At 46.7% G+C, this 12126-nt stretch overlaps 1 protein-coding gene and 1 long non-coding RNA gene across 4 annotated transcripts in view; one reads left to right on the plus strand and one right to left on the minus strand.

The window, feature by feature from the left end:
- The window catches only part of ACSL1 (acyl-CoA synthetase long chain family member 1), a 122754-nt gene that overhangs the window by 53709 nt on the left and 56919 nt on the right, over positions 1-12126 (plus strand). Inside the window, exon 1 of one of the 3 annotated variants that reach the window (XM_073219159.1) lies at positions 2815-2938. The exons of the other annotated variants lie outside the window; for them this stretch is intronic. The gene's annotated coding sequence lies outside the window, so the exon portion shown is untranslated. Of the gene's footprint in view, positions 1-2814; positions 2939-12126 lie in introns of those variants that run through there. 3 annotated transcript variants of the gene reach the window in all.
- LOC140845240 (uncharacterized) lies at positions 540-4064 on the minus strand. The gene is made up of 3 exons (XR_012124029.1): positions 3055-4064; positions 1548-1650; positions 540-1159 (listed from the first exon to the last, which is right to left on the minus strand). It is a non-coding gene; the product is annotated as an uncharacterized lncRNA (long non-coding RNA).

Below are 12126 nucleotides of genomic sequence, written 5' to 3' on the forward strand. Positions count from 1 at the left end.
AGTAACCAGACAGTTGTGGGTTTTTTAGCACATAGGCAGGATGACAAACTTTGAGTCAGATGAGATATGCACTCAAGGCCATATTCCAATTTAACTGTATGACTCGGGGAAACATAGTTAAAATTTCTTGGATTCAGTTTTCTCATTTGTAAAATGTGCTTAACAGTAGTATTAATTCATAGGATTGAAAGGCCTAAATGAGGGAATGTATTTAAAACTTGTTTGAAGGTACTTGACATGTAAGCATTTAATGCATGGATACTATTGCTTGTACCACTGCTACCAAAACAGGGTTTATAAGGATGATAATTTAGAGAAAAGCTGCTAGCTAGCAGGCTGTTCCCTGGAGAGGTGAATGAGATGGCCTGAGAAATGATAATATGTCAAGGAGTATGTACTAGAAACTTAGGCAGAAAGGTTGAATTTGGAAGTGCAGTTTTGGTGATTATTATAATATTGTATTTATTTGAAAAATAAAAACGAGTTAGAGTCCAATATAAAGAGGGAAGACCAGAGGACCAGGATGGACACCTGCGGGTGCCCGAGGTGGTGCGGGAGAGGCGGCTCTGATGGGAAGGAGCAGGGGAGTGATGAGGCAGCCTGCAGGTCACAGGGTCTCACGCGGGGAGCCATCTTCCAGAAGGACAGCTCGGTTCCGGTTCTGCTGAAGGGAGGGAAGGCTGAGCGATGGGAAAGACGAGTGCGGTGGGGCAGTGGCGCATGGGGCCCGGACTGGGAAGAGCCGGGTGGCCGTAAAGGCCCTGCACAAGGGATGGAAGTCTGGAGAGAGAACTAGGCCGTGGCTCGGGTGGTAGCAACAACGGAGGTCATTTTGTGTTCTTGGGAAGGCCAATGCCGCCAGTGACCCTTCAGCCTGTGTCTGCTCCTCACACGGCACATCTCTTCATGGGCTTGTCCCTTCTCCCATGGCTGCTGCCTCCGTCCGGGCCTGCCCGCCACTAGCTCTTGTCCCCTGTGGTCTCACTGTGGCCGCCACACTCTTGCGCCTCACCCCCTCACCCCAGCCCCGCCGCTTCTGGAGATGCCGTGGGCCTTGCAACCCGTGACACACACGTCTAGGTTGTCTGTTTCTCTTTCAAAGACAACGTGAGCAAGCAGGATTCGTTTTCCTCCATTTTCTCCTGTCTGACACAGGTATCTGTGAAACGATAGCCGTTATTATCCCTGTGGGCTTCAAATCACTCCTCTCAAACAGCTCAGAGTTCCTCACCGCTTATACCATAACCCGTCTGCAGCTGTACCCGGCTGGTATTTGGAGCACGTGCTGGGAGTGACCCCAGCCCCAGCCCACTTTGGAGGTGATTCATGGAACCTTATTTCCTTCACAAAGCCTGGCCAGTCGCATTTCTCTGATTCCTGCTCTGGTTAAGCATAGGACTTCCACGATCATTTCCCACCCTCCTCCTTCCCAAACGTACTAGCTGTGTTTGACCTCAGGTAACACATACTGCATGCCAGTGGGAGGTGTAGGTATAGTCGTTGCCTGGTGTGAGTGCTGCCTTGTTCTCCCCTGCTGGTGGTCTTACCTGACGGGATTGCCTGGCCAGCCGCGTCTGACATTTTCAAGTCCAATTCAGTGCTTCTCACTTGAGGTCATTCCCTCCGCTCCAGAATCCTTGCACACCATCCCTGGAAAAATGGGACAGAAGACACTTTTTATTGATGAGTTGGTATGATTGTGATCTCAGTCCTGCTCCCTAAAAGTTCCTCTTTTATGGTGACAACCAGATAGCCTCCTTTTCTCCTACTTCCTGCAAACCCACCACCAGCAGCACCAAGTTTCCAGCTGCCAGCAGCTCTGCAGGCTGGTGTTCTTTCAGGAAAGACCTTCTTCTTAGTGTTTGTGTCATGTTTTCCTGCTTTCCTGGCATTTCACCCTGTCTTTGTGCAGGTACAATGACGACTTCCTGGTCCAAAGAACTCTGCGTAGACCAGCTTCTGGTTAGGTACGTTTCAAGCTTGGTCTCTCCTGCTACTCATCTATTTTCATTCTAATTCCAGATACCACAGGACATGGTCATATCACAGCATGACCTCTGGTCCTGGACTTCAGGGCCACAGTTCTGGGTGGTCAGCCAGTACACCAGAGGAATATTCCTGGAAGTCATTGCTACTGTGAGATGGCCAGTAATAACTTAAGTATATGTAGAAGCTACAGAAACCCACAGCATTATATCCCACTGTCCTAAAACTAAACATATCCATAATGCGATTCCCCTTAACAAGATCTTCAGAAGACCCACAACCACTCCAGTGACACCTGACACACAGAGAAATGTAACGGCGGGAGAGTGGAAGTATTCAAGGACATTAAACTTAGTCGGTTGCAATTAAGATATATCTTGGAAAATTTATAAAACGTATATCCATGTAAACACAATTCCGGGCCCCTCTTAGGGCCTTGGAAGATGTCAGTTCTAGTGAGGGGCAAATCCACCTTTCTGTTACGTCTCTTTGAGTTTGTTTCCTTATCTGCAAAATAAGAATAACACTCACTTTGCTTATTTGAAAGGTTGTCATGATATATAAATTTATATAAAATGGAGTCATCTATGTTTTAGAAACCACTTTATATTATTAATGCATCATCAGAGTTTTTTTGCATCTATATTTTCCAAAATTGGCTAAAACAACATCTCCCTTCCCACATTCTCTTCTTACTAAGGTGTTGACACTCCTCCCAGTGAGATGTGGGGGTCCTACTGTGACTTCAGAGCTATGCCACACAAGGTGACACATCTCCCCCCGGGCACTCTTGGGGGATGTCCACTCTGGCAGCCCAACAGCTATGAGGAAGCGCAAGCTCTAGAGAGGCCCACATAAGACCAGACAGAATGCCCAACCCTGCAACCCCTGAGGGAGCCGTCTGGAAAGTGGATTCCTTGCCCCGGTTGAGCTGGCACTGAGTGGAACGAAGGTAAAAAATCATGAGCGAGATGAATAGTTGTCTCAAGCCTTAGGTTTCAGAGTGGATGGTCGCACAGCACCAGGTACCTGGCACACCATCCGTTTTTCCAATTAGACACCACTCACCCCAAACGGAACTTCTTCCCATTGCATGATGACACCTTGCAGTTCCCCATGCCTAATGCCATTCCTCACACCATCTCTTCCACAGGAATGTCCTCTTCCCGATGACAGCCATCCTGTGCTTACCCTTAAACGGCTCACTCAGTCACCTCTTCCTCTCTCAAGTTCTTCTCGTTGCCACAGTTTGTTGTGATAATTTTCCTCCTCTCAAACCTCGAAGAACTTGGTTTCTACGACTTACATACTTATATAGTACTTATTGCCAGGACTGATATCCAGCATATTCATTAACTGGCAAGGCCACAGGCTGCCCCGTGAGGAAGCAGGCCTCCTGCATTACCTGACCTGTGACTGCCCCCGCCTTGCAGCAAAGGTGGTTCCGTGTGGTTCTGGCTTGTCTTCCGACTTGCACGCATCTTCAGGGCAGGGCCCCCTCATGTGCGTTTGTAAGTGTCCCTGTTCCCCCCGCAAAACATAGGGTCTCACATGTACATTATTTTGTGAATAGACTATTGGTACTTAAAAAATAGACCTCTGGCTCACAAAAAGAGAAGGCCCAGAGAGAATCCCTGGGTGGAGGGGGAAAAAGGCTTAAAACTTTAGAGTTGTAATAATTGAAAAAAAAGTTTTTTGTATGCAAAAGAATCATTTGGGGAAAATTAATGTGTGTTGGGTGTGGGGCGAAGGCGGGAATGCAGATTCTGGATTCCACCCCCAGACATCACACTTTCAGAAACCCTGGTGCAGTCAGAGCCCCCGTCGGTGTCTGGTCAGTCCCTCACACTGTAGTCACATGTCCTTTGAGCCCACTGTGCAGGCTGGGCTGCTGCGGAAGGGCGGAGGTCGTGTGGCCAGGAGGAAGGAGGAGTTGGGAAAGCTACAACTTTAGCGATGGTAATGGAGAAATTTAGCGATGGCCATGGAGACACTACTACCATTAACCTTTCGGTGGTGGAAAAGTGAAAACAAAAGTGTTTGCCAAGATCAGCAGGGAGACAAGTGGCCTGGTTGGGGAGGCCTCTGTCTGCGCGTGGGGTCACCTGTTTCCTCACAATTGAGTGAATTGTGATGGTGTGAGTCCCTTGGTGTAGTTGAGCTCCACCCTTCACTACCCAGTTCCATCCAATTTTATTCACTTAGAACCGCAGAGCTGACATGAAAACCCCAGATGCTGACATCAGATTATCTACTTCAACCCCTTGTTATCAGAATAAGATTCACATAGTTCTGATTCCTTTAACTATTTAGAGATCAAAATTTGAGGCCTTTCTGAAAATACTCTTCATCTTCCCCAAATTCTTGTATACTTTTTTGATATTATAAATATCTGCCTAGAACATAGTCTAGAAACTGTGATGTCTTCTAAGTGACTGAGACCCTGAAGACTGTGAATACTGGAATAGTGTGCAGCATTGTACACATATACCACAAAGATGGACAAATCCCTATCATTGCCACACACTATCCTTATAGCAAAATTCCAGACTTGCTGTCATTGGTCTTTTTTTAATTGTGCTTTGTTGATTTTGTTACAAGGTTAACATTTGTACCAACCTTATACAGAGCACTCTACAACATGGGCTCATTTCATTCTACATAACGCTGTGAGTTAGGTATCATTTTAAACTCAAGAAACTGGGGTCCTGAGTAATTTGGTGACGCATCTTAGGTCACAGAGGTCGTAAGTGATGATCAGGGACTTGACCCAGGCCCTCCCTCAGTGCCAGTTCCAGGGCATGTTCCACCTTGTCATGTGGCACCTGCTCTGCACATGAGCCAAGCAGGGTCCACACGGCTTGGTCATGAGAGAACCAGGACATGGGCCTGCGAGTGGCCATGAGGACACACCTTGCAGACCCTCAGCTCCCAGGAGCATACGTGGTCCTGGGCACCAGCTGCTGCACTCTGCCCTGAAAGCCACCTCTGCCTTTGCTGAGGTCGCCTTTCCCACAGGCTGCTCCTTGCCAGTGACGGAGTGTGGTGGGTCACTAGGAAAGGTACCCTTCCTGAGACCCACGGGCCTCCTCTGGCATCTTTGTCTCAGGACTCCCTTTGGCCTCGGCGAACTTCCCTTAGACTATATGGAAGCCAAGGAAGCATGATCTCCACCTTCCTTCCTGTCCTTCACTCAAGGTCAGACTTTGTACCCGAGGCTGATGGCAGGCCCACCTTCCTCCAGCTCCCTAACCCAGTCCTTGGTGCAGCTGCTCAGAGGCCCCACTTACCCCGCCTGTCTGATTCCTTTGTTGCCCGTGCCCTGGCAAGGCCCATCCCCAGGCTCAGGAAGCCAGAGGAGAGCCTGGTGTTTACAGAAGGACCAGGAAAGCGACAGGTAGAAAAATTGGGCCAATTTCAACATGCATGCCAGCACTGGCCCAAATCTGTCCTTGGACATGGAGGAATCTTCAGGAAAAAGGCAGGAAACTGACGCTGCTGTGAGCATGTGTGCCTGGGCCGCCTTCTGGGGGCATTCAGGACAAAGGGGTCGTCCCTAAGCAGTGAACTTAGAATGAAGCTTCAACCCTTGACTGCCCACGTGTGCCAAACTAACTGCGCTTGAAAACAGTTAGAACATACCTGGGACCCGGCGTGGGGAAGTTAGACCCAAGGACCTGTTAAGTGGCAGGCCCCTTACAGCCTGCAGGGCTAGCTGTTTTTATCCCTTAAGTCACACAGCTAGTGTAGAAATAAACTTCAAGGCCCAAATGGACCTGCTCCTGGCCGGGTGCACCGGCAGCAAACCAAACGTAACGCGCCTGACTTTGTGCCCCTGTAACAGCTCCGCTTGACCAGAACCACAGTCTCTGCAGTCAGCCAGTCCCACGCACCAGCCAGTTGTGGCTCCCCACTTATTTCCATCTCCTTCTCACCCCAACAAGGTTGACAGTGTAGCCCCAGCCAATCAGATGTTTTCTATTTGTCCCTTCCTTGTTCTTTATTCTGTATCCTGTAAAAGCATCCTGCCTTCCGCATCTGAATGGAAGCTGTCATTTTGTTTATATCACCTAAATTTGTTTATATACAGTGTTTTTAGATCACCTAAATTGTCTTCTTTAATAATTTTTTAGCACTTGTGAGAGACAGAACCAGGCCTTGAACTTATATCTTTATAACTACAAATCAAAGACTCTTTCTATTCTGTCAGAGACTCTAAACCTAGGAAACATAAGAAGCCCATAGAAAGCATGTGGGAAGTGTTCACGCGGTGAGGATTGTGTCTCTCACCAGATTCTAAGATGGCTCATGGCCTCCGGAAGGCTAAGCTGTGGGCAGGTGGCCACGTGCAGGGGCTGGGCTGGGGTGGGCCTGGGGAAGTGGAGGAGGTGAGACAGAGAGGAGGAAGGCTGCACAGGGCTCTGCTCCAGTTTCAGCACCTCTCTGAGCTGATGTACCAGTGCCAGGGCCTTTACCAGTATCCTCTCCCCAGGGGCATTGGGGGGACACCTGATCTGGCCCATGTCCCGTGCACTCCCCGTGGTTACTTGTAGACACATTCTGATCAGCAAAAGAAACCTAAGATTTTGGTGGGTGTTGAGGGGCTGCCACTCCATAGGGCCCTTGGGTGAGGGTGGGAGGTCAGGGGCCACAGGGGTGGTACTGGACCTGCTGTCAGCCACTGTCTCGAGCAGGTGGTGATGGAGCCACACTGTGATCTGAAATGGAGAGGAAACCAGCGGACTCAGACTCCAGGGATGGAGCAGAAACATCTATTGATGAATTAAATACTAAATCTCATTATTCTCTGGACTTTGAGGCCACAAGCCTTCCTGAATCTAAGAGGAATGGAGATTTGAAATGCTGTTTTTATTCATTTAATGGGTATTTGAAGTCTTCATTGCTCCCACCAGGCATGGTACTAGGGGCTGTGTAATATACAGGCTAACAAGGCACGTTTCCTACCTGTGCATGTTATGCAAACAAATAATCACAACGGAATGTGGCAAGTCCTCTACTAGAAACATAATGAGGAACTGGGCGGGTACCTCCAGAGGAAAGCAAGGTTATACGTGCGGGCATGAGAAGCAGCTCCACTGAGGTGACATGTCAGTTCAAGGAGATAAACAGGCATCGAGTGCCAAGCACTGTATTGGCATGGGGCAGATGATGTCTAGACACAGTACCTGCTGTCAGGGAGCTCAAAGCCAGGTCCACAGGCCTAGAAGTACGGAAAAGACAACCTGCTTTCTACTGAGGCACTGGGTCCCAAGTACAGGGAAGCAGAGCTCTGGGGACAGCAAATTGTGTGTGTGTGTGTGTGTGTGTGTGTGTGTGTGTGTGTGTGTTCTGGAGAAAGTAATGCCTACATTAGGTTTTGGAAGGTAAATAAAAATTTATGAGGTTGCAGGTAGAGAAAAGCTTAGATACAAAGGCTTTCCAAAGAGTAGCAAAAATAATAGCACTTATAGAACTTTCACTGGGGCCCAAGCACTGCATTAAGGGCTTTGCAGACATCTCACAGAGCAATGTTTTTTTTTTTTCTACATAATGGTCTTTCTTGGAGAGAAGATGACACTCAATCCCCAAAAGACCTACCATACTCCAAGAAAATCCATCCATCCATCCATCCATCCATCCATCCATCCATCCATCCATCCATCCATCATATCTATTATCTGTCTACCTACCAGGTATGGTAGGTAGATAGCCATCATCTACCTACCTGTCCATATCTAGCCCAGTGTTTATTCAGGAATCAGACACAGGATTTTATTTCCTTAAAAAAAAGTTTTCTTCTAATAAGCAGAAAGCATGCTTTCAAAAATACTGGGTTATGTATTTCTTTACTAGGTCAGGTTACTGATTATTGAATGAAAAGAGAACACCATGTTTGGAAGACAAGGGTGTGACTAATGTTTAAATACCTCTGAAGGCGCTTGCTTGATGATACATTTCATCTTGTCATCTCGAACTGTTTAAAGTGACACTTCATGATTTGAACTAGCAACTCATGGTTTGTCCGAGCAGTAGTGGTTATGAATTGGGAGCTTTAGTTCTGTGAACCATGCTGATGCCATAAAGCTTAGGTAAGGCTGGAGGCCTCAAACGGCGAGCCCGCCGGGAGGCAGTGTATACCATTGTGGTCACTGAATTTGACAGTCTCACGTGTTTGCACATTGACCAGGGACCTGTTTCCTTGACTGAGACTCACAGAAGCATTATTTTTCCTGTGAAAACATTATTTCTTCTGTAATCTCTGAAAGAAATGGGGTGGAGAAAAGGCACTGTCAGTGTATACTGATTAGAATGGAGAGTATTTGATTTAGTTTAGTCAAAAGTGTGGCAGGCAGGATTCTTTCCTCTTTCTACTCTATTCGTTATCTATGTCCACTTGTACCTCTTTCCCTCCAGTGCCATCGAAAGGTCTTCCCCTCTGCTAGGGGCTCATGGCTTTGCCTGTTTTCAAAAACTTGCCTCCCATCTCATCCAACATCGGGGGCCCTCACCCCCACCAATCCCTGCTCCTATTTTACTTTCAATGTCACTCATTTTTCTGTCTCCTGACTCTAAAGCTTATAGTTTTATACATGCTCTAGTCTCTCTGCAAACAAAATAAATATTCTCTAACCCAGTGTTCCTTTTAGCTTGTATGCTTCTTCTCCCCTTTACTCTTTAAAAGTTGATATATATATATATATATATATATATATATATATATAGTTTATATAATTGGCATATAGTATTATGTTAGTTTCTGGTGTACACAATTCTATATGTGTATGCATTGTGAAATGATCACATGATGTCTAGCTGACATCCACCACTCTTACTGTAGTTTGTGTGTTCTTAGGTGCATATGTTTCCAGATTTTAGCATCTCTGGAGTCAGAATGTATGGTGGATTGTTTGCAGTATAGCCACCATAGTTTCCCTCCTTGTATCCATGTCCTTGTATCCATTATTCATATTGTGTAATCCTTTTGCACATGGGTTCTTAACCTCATCATGTGGCTTGTTCTGGCTGGGGGAAAGCAGCAGACATGATACAAGCAGCAGTTTGGAGAGCAATTGTACATGGGGGCTTGTCTCCTTTGCTGAGCTTACAGCCCTGAGACCACCATTCACACATGCTTGAACTAGCTCAGTAGAGTGGCCATAGGGACTGGAACTAGGAACCCCAGCAAATAGCCTGACAACCATCAGACATGTGAGTAAGGCCATCCCTGGACCATCTAGCCTCAGTTTATCCACCAGCTGACCAGCTGTAGGAGAGAGCCCAGGAGAGACCAGCAGAAGGACTACCCAGCTGCACCCAGCCCAAGTGTCAACCAACAGAATCATGAGCTAATAATAGATGATTATTGTTTAGGACACTAAGTTTTAAGGTGATTTGCCACACAGTAAAAGCTAATCAATATAGGGTATGTTCCAACTAATGATGTCTTGCATTTATACCAGGCAGCAGTTGTTTCTTTCTCAGAGATACATAAAATTATAGTGCATCTGATTGTGGTACAGCGGGTTGTGATTTAGATAGGAAGTAATACAGTATTATACTCTTTTGGCACATAAGAAAGTGAGGGATTAGAGGGTTCCTTGTCCTAGATCTGCAACCAGTGAGTTGTGGAATTTGAATCCAAGCAGTCTGGGACTCCAGAGTCTGCTCTAAACCTGCAGTGATTCCATCCAGCTGACAGGGGTGCGGCTGGAGGGATGAATGATAGGAAACCAGGGCCAGGTTATGGAGGGCATCTTAGAAGTTCTTGTAAGGGTTTGAATTTTTACTGATTGACAGTGAAAAGCCACTTGAATTGGAAGATCAGGGGTACTTATAACTCCTATTTGACATTGACTGAGTAAAATCTTCAAACCATCTCTAGAAATAGCAAGTCAAGTGTAGGGCATGCAGGGTAGAATCTGGAAGCCCTGGCCTCATCCGGCAGCTTTGTGTTGGAGCAGCACCAAGGTGCCAGGAGAGGACCTGAACAGAGAGTCTAGGAGAGCCGGTGCACTCTGAGTCAGCAGGGAGAGGGGTGCCCAGGCAGTTCCTGCCCATGCTGCTGGGGACTAAATTTCCCTCATAAAGTAAATGGCTTCTGTGGATCAAGTGCACCTGAAAAAATAAAAGGGGTGTGGGAGAAAAGAGGACTACTTGTTATAGACCATGTTATAATCCTCATCAGTAGTTACAGAACGGTGTCAGTTTGGTGGAAAAATTCTCCTTCCACATTGCTGGAATCCCAAGAGAGCTGTATCAGCCCATCTGTGATTAAAGGGATATATTGCCTGCTCTCTAAGCGCTGACAGGTTATTGGTGGGAGACACAGATATATGCCTAGTATAGTTGTAGTCTCAAAACAGACTCACAAGCACCCAGCCACTGATGCCAACCCTTTCTTTAGCCATTCACTTAGCAAAGTCTGGAATTAAAAGCAGATTGGCCATTAATGGACTAGCTATATTCCAATGACCATTTGTTCAAAAGTAACAGATGTAGAAGATCAGTAATAGTCACAAATTTGCAGTCGGCAATCAATCACAAAGTGGGAGTTTTGATATAAGGCCATTATCAACCTGTGACAACCTCAGCTTGTTCCCCGAAAGACTTGGACTCTCTTTAGTTTCTCTAGAAGGTTGACTAATCAACTTTAGACAGATAAAGAGTTGGATCTAGCCAGAGTCAGCCACAAAATTTTAATCAAGGCAAATGCAATGGGGATGAGAACAACTAAAAAGGGACTCAAATCATTAGGAAATTTGCCCCATAGCAACATCCTGCTGGCTCTGTTCACTTGGCTAGACTCATGTTTGGAAATAAAGTAGAAAAGCAGTTTAAAACTGGGATCCTACTTCTCCCTGAGCACAAAATGAGAAAACTGAGGCATGAGTCCTTGTGGCACCGTTCTTCTGCAGGTACTATTGTCCCTGTCTTACAGAAGATGAAATTGGGCTTAATGCTCGGCTCCAAAACCTTTGCTTTTAACCACTGTGCAGTACTGCCCTGCATCCCCTCAAAATCTCTGTCTGATAGTCAGGGACAACCCCATAAACTGTGAAACTTTTTGAAATGATGTGGGAAAAGGTTTTGTTTTTTTAAAAAAATGTATTAGCACTAAAAGGGACCTGAGAAAATATTTATTCTAGCCCCCTTATTTCTGGAGGAGAAAACTGAATTTCTGGGGAATGAAGTTGCTTCCCAGTGTCACACAGCAGCTTCTGCCTGAGGGAGCAGGAATTGAGATGTCACCCCCGGTTGTGCGCCTTCCCAACCTGGAGCTATAATCACCTGCATTAAGGGATGGAACCAGCGAGAGGCATGCTGTAACTCGGGGAGAAAAACCCCAGGGCAAAACACCTCTGAAACCGAAGTCAGTCAAAGGGAGAAATAAAGTGGGAGAAACCCGTTTATTTCTTACAAGCAGTCATCCTGCATCTCCACCAGGCTGCAGAAGAAGAGAGCTCCACCCAACCTACCTTGCTCCACCCCTTGGAGACACCTACTGATATGCAGATGCACTAAAGCCTGGTGAGAGATTCTGGAAATAGTGCAATTTTACCCACAAGGCCCTAGCAAACTAATACACCACAGAACTTGGGAAGGCACAGGGGCTAAGGAGGCACAGTGGCTGAAAGACCGGCTGGAGAAAGAAGTGGGAAAGGCTGGGCTAAAATGATGAAATGAGCAGGGAGAAAGAGACCTGAGCAGAGAAACCAAGGATTAGCCAAGTGGAAACCAATAAAAACCAGAGTTGAGTCTATTTTCTCTTTTAAACAGAGAATCTAGATGTACAAGGTCTCAATCTAGAAGGGGATCTAAAAGAGGGCTGGTACAGAGGCCACGGGAGCACCAGCTGCTGTCACCATCACAGGGTCCCTGTGCAGCACACTGCGGGGGGAAACAACTGCTCCTGTGTTCAGATGTTCCAGAAAGAGTGAGAGGAAACCACGGCCACTCCTTAAGGCATTATTTGCTGGAGTCAACTTGACTATGCTGGAGGCCACTGGTGAGCAGGTGCTCACCCGAGTGTAAATACAAGTATAGCCCAGGAATTGTTATGCATATGCTCTGGAGGCAGGCTGCCTGAGTTCCAAGTGTGGCTTTGCCCTCTGCACCTCAGTTTACTCATCTGTAAAAGGG

This window comes from Manis javanica, chromosome 12 (genome assembly GCF_040802235.1).
Source record: "Manis javanica isolate MJ-LG chromosome 12, MJ_LKY, whole genome shotgun sequence".
NCBI lineage: Eukaryota > Metazoa > Chordata > Mammalia > Pholidota > Manidae > Manis > Manis javanica.